The sequence below is a fragment of the Anolis carolinensis genome, chromosome 2, assembly GCF_035594765.1.
Source record: "Anolis carolinensis isolate JA03-04 chromosome 2, rAnoCar3.1.pri, whole genome shotgun sequence".
In the NCBI taxonomy this organism is placed as follows: domain Eukaryota; kingdom Metazoa; phylum Chordata; class Lepidosauria; order Squamata; family Dactyloidae; genus Anolis; species Anolis carolinensis.
This window is the reverse complement of record NC_085842.1, coordinates 203,518,403-203,527,445: the sequence shown is the minus strand read 5'-3', so window position 1 is coordinate 203,527,445 and position 9,043 is coordinate 203,518,403. Positions and strand designations below refer to the sequence as shown.

The following is a 9,043-nucleotide window of genomic DNA, read 5'->3' as shown; positions in this document are numbered from 1 at the left end:
TCCAGGAGGCCAAGAACCTCAAGACAGATGTGTAGATGGGCACCGGAAGTCATGCAGCGTGATCCCTGGTCCCATCTACACAGCCTCCGCACCTGGAAAAACCTGGGTCTTCTAAAAGACCCGGGTCTTTCCAGCAGACAAATTACCTGGGCGTAAAGCAGGGTTTTCCTGCTTTGTACCAAAAGCACTTGTTTTCCCTGAGATGTCATTTGAACGTCCCAGGGGAAAACTCAGGGGTGGGGGCGCACTTTAGGTGCTGTCTGGATATGCCCTCAAAGCAACTTGAATTTGAAATGTAAGCCACCTTGGTGTTATAAGCAGCTTTCAGTCCCCTTTAAGGGAAATATTAGCTATAAATGAAAAAAAATATAAATAAATGAAATATTTCCCTGTGGTCATAATCTCACATGAGCTTGCTGAAGCATACAGCTCTAACAAGCATAATTTTGCCTTTTTCTGACCTGCGAGTTTCTGGAATGCTCTTGTTTCAGCCATTTGGTGGCTGGAGAGAGCAGCATACAGCAGTGTTCCTGTAGCTAAAAGTGTAAAGAAGACATCAGTCTCTGGATCTCCTGGGAGAATGGTATTGTTTGTGTCTCTGTGTGTTTTCTAGCTGCAAAAATGCAACTGAATGCTGCTTGGAGTCACTTCCTCGGGCTACTCAGTGAAGATGGGAAACATATGTTGTCAGCAGATGAGTAAGCTGCACTAATGCAGGGGCCATTGCATAAAGGAAATGCTGGATCCAGCCTTCCCAGATGACATGCATAAGTGTAATGGGAGTTTATGCCTACACATCTCTTTAGAAAGTGACTTTTGTGTCTATTTTTTTTTCGTGTCAGGAGCAAGCCTTCTTTGGAGGCTTTTAAGCAGAGGCTGGATGGCCATCTGTCGGGGGTACTTTGAATGCGATTTCCTGCTTCTTAGCAGGGGGTTGGACTGGATGGCCCATGTGGTCTCTTCCAACTCTACTATTCTATGATTCTATGTGAGAGAATTGGCTGTCTGCAAGGACATTGCCCAGGGGACGCCTGGATGTTTTGATGTTTTACCATCCTTGTGGGAGGCTTCTCTCATGTCCCTGCATGGAGCTGGAGCTGATAGAGGGAGCTCATCCGCAGTCTCCCTGGGTGGGATTCGAACCTGGCAGCCTTCAGGTCAACAACCCAACCTTCAAGTCGCAAGGCTTTTATCCCCTAGGCCACTGGAGGCTCCTCTTTTGTGTCTATTGGGGGATGGACACACTGTGTGCCTTTGGGATATTTGATAGAGGACAGAGATTGGTTCTGACAACATCTAACAATGATTATTATGAATACGTCAAGCATCATACTGAGATGGGATGTGTCCGAAGCCCAACATTTTCTAAACAAATTTGACATTCTGGTTTTGAATCAGATAACTGCAAAATCAAGGGAAGTTAAATATTTATGAATATGTTTTAGCTCTATCTAACTGTTTTTTTCTAAAGGTCTGCAGTCTCATTCTTTTCTCTCCCCACACTCCGAATTCACTGATGAAGCATGAGACAAAGCAGATAGGACTTCTTTTCACTGTTTCCTTTCATCTACCTCCTTCAGCACAGTCCTTCCTGCTGCAGCTGGTGGGTAGATGAAAAGACCCCGGGCAGCAGCTGGAAGAGGCTGCTATGGCTTTGTCTCTTGTTTGTTTGGGAACAAAAGTAACAGAAAGCCTTGGGATTGAGTCTGAAATTTATGTTCCAAGCATGCAGCCAAAGCCAGCACTGGTTTGGTTAGATGTAATACATGGAAATCAGCTACCTTCACCTTTCTCCCCACCCTTTCTGCCATCTGGACACTGATAGCTTCTTGGCAAGACTTATCCCACATGAGTGTTTCTTTCCTTTTATACTTCAGCAGGACCAGTCCTGCCAACAGAATGAAGAGGACAACAATTTTAGGAAGCAGATTTGGGCTGCCATGAAACGGCATAGTAATGGATCTCACAAGTACAATAACAAAACTGGTCACATGCCTTAGTCTTCTTTGTGAAACATAAAATGTAGTTCTGCTTACAATACATTATGAATACTCAAATAGATAGTCTAAAAGAAAAAAAGAGAAGAGAATCATAGAATCATAGAATCATAGAATAGTAGAGTTGGAAGAGACCTCATGGGCCATCCAGTCCAACCCTCTGCCAAGAAGCAGGAAATCGCATTCAAAGCACCCCCGACAGATGGCCATCCAGCCTCTGCTTAAAAGCCTCCAAGGAAGGAGCCTCCACCACGGCCCCGGGGAGAGAGTTCCACTGTCGAACAGCTCTCACAGTGAGGAAGTTCTTCCTGATGTTCAGGTGGAATCTCCTTTCCTGTAGTTTGAAGCCATTGTTCCGTGTCCTAGTCTGCAGGGCAGCAGAACACAAGCTTGCTCCCTCCTCCGTATGACTTCCCTTCACGTATTTGTACATGGCGATCAGGTCTCCTCTCAGCCTTCTCTTCTGCAGGCTAAACATGCCCAGTTCTTTAAGCCGCTCCTCATAGGGCTTGTTCTCCAGACCCTTAATCATTTTAGTCGCCCTCCTCTGGACGCTTTCCAGCTTGTCAACATCTCCCTTCAACTGTGGTGCCCAGAATTGGACGCAGTATTCCAGGTGTGGTCTGACCAAGGCAGAATAGAGGGGGAGCATGACTTCCCTGGATCTAGACGCTATACCCCTATTGATGCAGGCCAGAATCCCGTTGGCTTTTTTAGCTGCTGCATCACATTGTTGGCTCATGTTTAACTTGTTGTCCACGAGGACTCCAAGGTCTTTTTCGCACACACTGCTGTCACACTACAGAACGTTACTGTAGATTAGAGAATTGAGGAAGAGACCATGGGGTGACTCCATGGGTTTCTGTACTGGGTGACATAAGCCCTAGTGATGCCATTGTGATAATGGCTGGCATTCGTAACTAGAATTATACATTTATAATCTAGAATTATAGATTCTTAACTGGTCAGTGTTTAGCAATATTACTTTGCGTTGTGGTGTAGAGGACTGGGCATTGTACTATGATTCTGGAGAGCAGAACAATTTGACTATGGAAACCCACTGGGTAACCTTGGTAAGTCACATTCTTACAGCCTGGGATGATGGCAAGGGCAAGCCCCCTCTCAACAAATCTTGGCAAGAAAGCCTTGTAATAAGTTCACCTTAAGGAGACCATACTTTGGAAATGACTTGATGTGACAAAGCAAGCACACTAGGAGTCTGCAGCCATGCAATCTAGATAAATGTAAAGGTTTTCCCTGACATTAAGTCTAGTTTTGTCCAACTCTGGGGGTTGGTGCTCATCTCAATTTCTAAGCCAAAGAGCCAGCGTTGTCCATGGACACCTCCAAGGTCATGTGGCTGGCATGACTGCATGGAACGCCATTACCTTCTCGCCAGAACGGTACCTATTGATCTACTCACATTTGCATATTTTTGAACTGCTAGGTTGGCAGAAGCTAGGGTTAACAGCAGGAGCTCACTCTACTCCCAAAATTCAAACCACCAACCTTTTGGTCAGGAAGTTCAGCAGCTCAGAGTTTTAATCCGCTGTGCCACCAGAGGCTCATTAATATTATTAATGAAGTTAAAACTACCAAGGAGAGAGAGAGATGCCTGTTGGATTTTCTGCTTTCTGTGAAACAAGGGTATGCCTAGACTACTGGAAGCCAAAGAGACTTCAGTTACCTTTATAGAAAACATGGCCTGGTAACAAAGCTTTCAATCCCCAGATTTTTAAACAGGTGTCTGCAAACCAAGTGGAACGCCATTAATCAGAGCATTGTATTATTTATGTAGCAAATTTTCTTGATTCAGGATTTTTATTAAATATATACATATATGGTCTCTATAAATGTGTACCTCAGATTGATAATTCCTTCTTCCTATTTCAGAATCTGGACTATATTAAATTGTACTTTTCATTTGAAAATAGAGAGAGAATGTTTCATTTCTCTAGCCAAGTTAGTAACTCTTAATTTCTATGTTTAAAGTGAGGGTAAAGTGGAACCTTTTACTGGACAGTTCAATACCAAGCTGCTCAAAATGAAATCATATTGAGGGGCTTCATGCTCAAGGCTTCTTCAGTTAAAAAGAACCATACAATGCCACCCTCAGGGCAATTTGTCCAACTCAAAAGTGGAAAGTCATTTCTGTTGTGCTGAGTGACATGCCTTTCATTACTTCAGAACTTGTGCTATCATGGAGCCCACAATAGTGCAATGGGTTAAACCTTGTGACAGCAGGACTGCTGACTGAAAGGTCGGAGGTTTGAATCCGGGGAGCTCCCCATGCAGGGACATAAAAGAAGCCTCCCACAGGATGGTAAAATATCAAACATCCAGGTGTCCTTTGGGCAATGTCCTTGCAGATGCCAATTCGCTCACACCAGAAGTGACTTGCAGTTTCTCAAGTCATTCCTGACATGAAAAAAGTGCCATCATGCAGATTAATGATAACTCAGTGGTGTCACTAGGGGATCGTAGGAGGTATGGATGGAGAGCATCAGGGGGGTTGTCACCAAAATGACTATCTAGAAAATGTTTAAGCAATCCCATGAGATTTCAGGAGGCATATTAGCTTTTAAAAAATAATAAAATACCAACAATAAATGGAAAACAGAAAAAGGCAATCTTTCCCAAAGATATTTGGCATAAGATACCTACAATCAATACATGAGTTTAGAGATTTAAAAAATAGGAAGAAAAGACTTTCACAAGTAAGGGCAGTGAAGCATAAGAGGAGAATAATAATAATAATAATAATAATAATAATAATAATAATAATAATAATAATATCCTCAGCTGCTGTAAGAAAATCGCACAGACAGACTACAAACAGGCCTCAAGTACCACCTCCCAAAAGTAAAGAACTGGTGGGATCACAAACCTGCAAAAGTATTGGAAAATGAGCATGCAAAGATACTGTGGGACTTCTGAATCCAGACTGACAAAGTTCTGGAACACAACACACCAGACATGACAGTTGTGGAAAAGAAAAAGGTTTGGATCATTGATGTCATCCCAGGTGACAGTCACATTGACAAAAACAACAGGAAAAACTCAGCCACTATCAGGACCTCAAGATTGAACTTCAAAGACTCTGGCAGAAACCAGTGCAGGTGGTCCCAGTGGTGATTGGTACACTGGGTGCCGTGCCAAAAGATCTCAGCCGGCATTTGGAATGTTTGTCACATTGACGAAAAACAACAGGAAAAACTCAGCCGCTATCAGGACCTCAAGATTGAACTTGAAACCAGTACAGGTGGTCCTGGTGGTGATGGGCACATTGGGTGCCGTGCCAAAAGATCCAAGCCGGCATCTGGAAACAATAGACATTGACAAAATTACGATCTGCCAACTGCAAAAGGCCACCCTATTGGGATCTGCACACATCATCCGAAAATACATCACACAGTCCTAGACACTTGGGAAGTGTTCGACTTGTGATTTTGTGATATGAAATCCAACATATCTATCTTGTTTGCTGTGTCATACAACAAAATAATAATTTTATTTCTTATCTGTCTCTCCTCGTGGCTTGAGGAAGGTTATAAAAATACATAAGCACAGCAAAATCACTACAAATGCATACACTAAAACGTACCTCCATAAAAGTTACATGCCAAAACTTATTTCTATGAAATAAACACCAAAACGCACAAAACAGAGATCAAGTAAAGGACATTTAAAACTCACGTTTAAAGACTGTCTGGGTAGGCCTACCAGAAGAGATAGGGCTTTACATGGTTTTTAATTCTGACAGCTCTTTTAGGTGTCTGAGTTCTTCTGGCAGGTCATTCCACAGTCGTGGGGCTGCCAATGAAAAGGTCCTCTGGGTGGTGGAGAGAAAAAGTGGGATATAAGTAAACATCATCATCATCATCATCATCATCATCATCATCATCCCATTATGACTTCACTGCAAGGTTGCCATAAGTTGAGATAAGTTGAAGGCACACAATAATTCTACGCAGAAAGCAATCACATAATACACTTGTTATCAACCTATCTTCCAGTATATAGTCTACAGGATTTTGCATTTTGCACATAGTGTTCAGCCTTTGACAAGTGGTTTTCAATGTGCCATCAGGATCTTTACTAGAGAGCTGCACCTGATGGAGATATGAACTGGTAAAAAGGGTATGTTGATATGGTTGAATACAGCAGCATTTTAAAATGGGTCAGGGAGTGTCACGACATCTCCCTCCACTGCATATCACCTCTTCTGGGAATAAAGTTGCAGATCTGCAAAGCAATATCTGATACATGTCCCTAAGGTCTTTGAGTCTCTTCTACTATGCAGCTTCCATTGTTTCTGTGGAGTCTGAAATTGCCTTTTCGCTCCTGTTGCATTCCTGAATGAACAGGGAACTTCAAACTTTAGTTGCTTCCCAGGAGTCATTTCACACTACATGGTATGTAGATCTATTTTTTTTTGTGTCAGAAGCAACTTGAGAAACTGTGTTGCTTCTGATGTGAGAGAATTGACTGTCTGCAAGGATATTGCCCAGGGGATGCCTGGAGGTTGTGGTGTTTTTACCACCCTTGTGGTAGAGCTATGATTCCACTTTTAAATGTCATCTTATGGAATCCTGAGATTGTCACTTTATAGTGGGGTGCTTAATATCTATGGATGCAAGTGAAATTGTAATGTGTACTGTGCAGTGTGAAAGACACCTGACATTTTCCTCTGACCATTCACCTTTTGGGGGATTCTAGCCGTGAAGGATTTCATCAATTCACACAACCGGACAACACAGCACAAATTATATTGCAAATGCTATCTCCTTTTGTTGCTTTGCCTTGGATTTTTAACTGCCTGCTGCTACAAAAGGGAGTTTGTCAAGTCTCACCATCATGCTAGCTGGCCACATCTGCAAATCCAGGCCCAAGATGGAAAAGATTAGCTCTGTGTGTAACACAGTGGTTCCCAACCTGTGGGCCACGAGAATGAAAATCCGATCTGCGCACCTCCTTCCTCTTTATTCATTCATTTGTTCATATATTTATTTATTTAGTTTTATTTACTGTATATACTTGAATATAAGCCTAGTTTTTCAGCCCTTTTTTAGGACTGAAAAAAAAACCCCTCCTCGTTGAGCGTCCTGGTGGGCTTATATTCAGGTGGGCTTATACTCAAGTATATATGGTATATTTATTATTTTTCTCTATTATTATTGGTATTGTTACATTTATTATTTTACTATTAATTATTATTATTACATTTAATATTTTACTTTATTATTGTTACTTTTACATTTATTTTACTTTATTTTTATTATTAATACATTTATTATTTTACTCTATTATTACATTTATTATTTTACTTCATTTATTATTATTACATTTATTATTTCACTCTATTATTATTAAAAAGATACATAAGCACATTTACATTGAAGATGAAAATAATGATTTATTCAGAGTTGAACAGTCATATCTTAAATTATAGTTTGATGTAAAGATTCAAAAACATTTAAACTACTGATACCTCAATTAATGTAATTTTATTGGTATCTCAGCTTATACTGGAGTCAATGTTTTCCCAGTTTTTGTGTGGTAAAATTAGGTGCCTCGGCTTATATTCGGGTCGGCTTATACTTGAGTATATACGGTATTGCATTTCCATTCCTTTTCTCAGAGCTGACCAGCTGATGTGGTCTATCCAATGCAATTTTCTGAATCAGCACCCCAAATAATGAAACCAAATCTAAAGTTGATCAAAACCTGATTTGTAACCCTTTTGGTACTAATGTTGAAGAGTGGTCCCTGGTCAAAAAAAAAGTTTGGGAACCACTGACCAGTTTCCCATTGATTGAATGTATCAAAAGTAATAATATTTTCAAGATCTGTTAATATAATCTAATCTTTCCCTAGTTCAGGAGATCCTCCCCAGTGTTTAATGTAATTCCTGAAGGCCATTGGAATATTTGTAATGAATCACCTCCAGGAAAAAAAAATGAATGAGTGTTGTCCATCTCTGTGTTGTCCATCTATAGGCTTGGCAGTGGAAACAGCTGTCACCGGGAATGGGCTGAGTCTCAAAAGCGGCTAATCAATTCTGACTGGCATGTTGACACTGCAGGACTCCTGGGAGAAGAGGAGCCTGCCAGGGACATCACAAAGCAGAGGGACTGCAGCCAGACCTGGAACTCAGCTGGTCAATACATATTTATGAAAAGCAGAGGAGGAAAATTAAATTAGGGAAATAGCTGGCTGGGGAAGAGATGGTAGGTTTCTGTCAAGGTATGCTGCAAAAGTGGCCTTGAATAATTAGCAAGAGATCGACTGGGTCTGGAGAGCCCACAGTTAATATTACAGAGCAAGTCCTACAAGAACAAGATCCGAAGCACCTTCTGTTACCTGAATTCATTGTATTTAATGTTTTATGATATGTACATAGCACCCATCACATGAATATAGTTCACAATGGTTCATAATGAATAATTAAAATGACAAACACTTTGATAATTGAAATTCCCCAGCAAACCTACAATTAAGATAAAGGCTTTCCTCTGACATTAAGTCTTGTTGAGTCGGACTCTGGGGGTTGGTGCTCATCTCCATTTCTAAGCCGAAGAGCCGGCGTTGTCCATAGACACCTCCAAGGTCATGTGGTCAGCATGACTGTTACTTTCCCGCCAGAGTGGTACCTATTGATCTACTCATATTTGCATGTTTCCAATTGCTAGGTTGGCAGCAGCTGGGGCTAACAGCGAGAGCTCACCCCACTCCCCGGATTCAAACCACCGATGTTTCAGTCAGCAAGTTCAGCAGCTCAGCAGTTTAATCTGCTGTGCCACCAGGGGCTCCACCCTAAAATTAAAGTGAAAGCATTTATCTAAATCATATAATTTAAAAGAAAATCAATTCAGACAGCAGAATTAGCAGATAAGTTAGTCAAAGTGTTAAAAGCACATCTTCCTCGCCCACAACTTGGGAAGGGGTGTGAGGAGACTCAATTTTGTATTTGGAATATTTTCACCCAAAACGTTTTGTTGTCTATGACAGATTTTCAAACACACCTAAGCCGAGATTCACAGAGC

General features: G+C 41.3%; 1 long non-coding RNA gene across 1 annotated transcript; it reads right to left on the bottom strand.

The window, feature by feature from the left end:
• Positions 1–5,219: 5,219 nt before the first annotated feature.
• On the bottom strand, positions 5,220–6,108 carry LOC134295842 (uncharacterized). The gene is made up of 2 exons (XR_010002432.1): positions 5,694–6,108; positions 5,220–5,316 (listed from the first exon to the last, which is right to left on the bottom strand). It is a non-coding gene; the product is annotated as an uncharacterized LOC134295842 (long non-coding RNA).
• Between the last annotated feature and the right edge of the window lie 2,935 nt (positions 6,109–9,043).